Raw genomic sequence first — 2,569 nt, 5'->3', positions numbered from 1 at the left:
GGTGTGCAGGAACACAGTAGTTCTCAGTAAAGATTTTTAAAAGGGCTAGTGATATGGTCAGCCTTGTCTCTTTAGATTATGTCTCAGGACTGGAGAATGAGCTGCGGCCTAGAAAATACTGAAGGTGGAAAGATCAGATACGTGATTTTATCGGTGTCAGTAAGAGAACATGAATGACAGTAATCGAATGATGGCTATCACAATGAAAATGAAGGGACAGACACGAGAGAGTGTGCCTGTAGAAACTAGAACCTAGCAATTGATTGGATGTTGGTCACGATGATGAGTGAGCTTTGTGTCCTCAGTGATTGGAATGCTGCTCTTTAACAAGGAATTCAAATTAAGAAAGTGAGACAGGTTCACACGAACCAAATTGACTGTGTGCCAGTGTGGTACTGGTGTTATGTTTCAGTTAGTATTCTGGAAAACTAAAACTGAGAAGGATCTCAGAAGCTTAAAAGGATGATTTTGGGGGGCGAATAGACATGCTTTCTTTTTCTTCTCCTTCTTTAATTCCCACTACCCGCTACTTCCACCGCTGACCTACGGATGTTGCTGTTTTCCCTTAAGAACTGGATCTGTGAAGGCGGGGCATCTCCTCCCACACTCTCACAGTGTGCACCCTGGGCCTGGCACACCTGGGGCCAGCAACATGCTTTCTAACACAATATTTTTTATTATTGTTGGCAGTGGGAGTAGTAGGAGAAGTAATAGCTGCATTTATTAAGTGCTCGGTATATGTTAGGTATTTTAAATACACTATCTCATTTAATTCTCACATAAATTCTGAGAGCCAAGTGCTATTATTGTCCTTTTGCAGGTGAAGAAACTAAACCTGGAGAAGTGAATAAATTGCCTAGGGTCACATATCTAGTGATTATAGATGTACATTGTGAAGCTAAGCTGTTTGCTCCAAAGCTCTTATGCTCTTTGAGACTCATTTCACTAAGTTGATGTCCAAGTTAGAAGTGGAAAGAAGCCCAGAGAAGAATGAGAATAATGTTTAATCCATACTAGACTTCAGAATACCCCCCAAAGACTTAAAAGAGTTTAACAAAATTTTTAAATAAGTGAATTTACTTACCTTTAATTAAAAATAGCATATAGTAACCCTAGTATTTGGATAGCAAGAGGAAAATACATGATTTAAAAATAAGGTAATAAATTCTTCCTAAAACATGTTTGTGATGGAGAATATTCAATATCATTTTGGTTTTGACTTACAGCTTGTACATGCAGTGGCCATGCAAATATTTGTCATATGCACACAGGAAAATGTTTCTGCACAACTAAGGGAATAAAAGGTGATCAGTGCCAATTGTAAGTAAAAATGACTTTTTGCAACTTATGTGGATTTGTGCTGTAGAACTAATTTTTGTAGGTTTTCCTTTTAAGTTTAGTGTTGTGCTGATTAAGCAACCAATATTATTTTAAGCTATGTAGCTGTGTTGTCTTCTATCAATTCTCATAACAAATTAAGCCCTTTAAAATGACAGTTTCATGGAGGCTTCAAAACAGCCCATAGAATATGTTTGTATTTTGTTTTTCTTTAAAAAAAAGAAGTATTCTTATTTTTTCTGGAAAACATGTTACATATCAAATCTGCATTGTTATCTTTATAATTTGCCTCTAAATCTTGTTAAATAATTTAAATCCAATCTTTTTATACCTTTTTAAAATTTCTTATTATTCTGATATTTGTAGTCCTTCATACTTTTCATCTTTTTCTGTGTCATGTCAGTAGACATGAACCCACCTTTGTTGTTACTCAGTATTGTTTTATGAGTGGTTTTTATCTTTTTATGATTTAGTTGTTATTCTTAAGATTTTTTCCCCCTCTAAAAAGATAACTTTAAGAAGCAGTTGTTTCGTGTTATTTAAATGTTTTTTTTCTTTTTTTATTATTCATATACATCATATTATTAAAGGTGTTTTTATAGTTTTGAATTGCAAACATGTTTATATTAAATATAAATTTACTGTATATGACACAAACCATAATAGCCAACTATAATTATAGTTATGAAAAATGAATAAGGAATTCTCCCAAACTATAAATATATAAAAATTATATCCAAAGAAATCTATTAACCATGGAAAATGATCATTTTGTTTTTATTTAAAACAAATATATTTTTTGTTGTATAATTACTCTAAACATTTCAAGTTAGATAATCATGTCTTTGACTAGTCACTGAGGTATCATAGCTTTTCAAGTTCAGAGAAGGTGAGCAGAACCAGTTTTGATTCCTTCCTTGTAGTCTCTAAACTTAAAAATGAAGTCAGAATGTAAGATTTAGGGAAATTCCTGTTAAGGGAAGCTATTCTGTTCTCAATCCCGAAACCAATGTCTTGTGCTCTAAGATAGAAAGATGCCTTCAGTATTTTGTAACACCAAATACTGGTTGTCACAAGCAAGGCCAACCTCACAGGTATGTGGCCTGTGCATTGGCATAGGAGGACCTCATGCTTAGGACTTTGAGCTTGGTTTAATACTCTATTGTCATCATTTTGAAATTCTTAAATAAATTTTTAATGAGAGCCCTACATTTTTATTTAGTACTACTCC

General features: G+C 33.7%; 1 protein-coding gene across 3 annotated transcripts in view; it reads left to right on the top strand.

The window, feature by feature from the left end:
• Positions 1-2,569, top strand: part of ATRNL1 (attractin like 1) — a 572,934-nt gene that overhangs the window by 143,794 nt on the left and 426,571 nt on the right. The gene's annotated exons all lie outside the window — the stretch shown is intronic.

The sequence above is a fragment of the Pteropus vampyrus genome, unplaced genomic scaffold, assembly GCF_000151845.1.
Source record: "Pteropus vampyrus isolate Shadow unplaced genomic scaffold, Pvam_2.0 Scaffold46, whole genome shotgun sequence".
NCBI lineage: Eukaryota > Metazoa > Chordata > Mammalia > Chiroptera > Pteropodidae > Pteropus > Pteropus vampyrus.
Note: the sequence above shows the minus strand (reverse complement) of the source record. Positions and strands in the feature narration are given on the sequence as shown.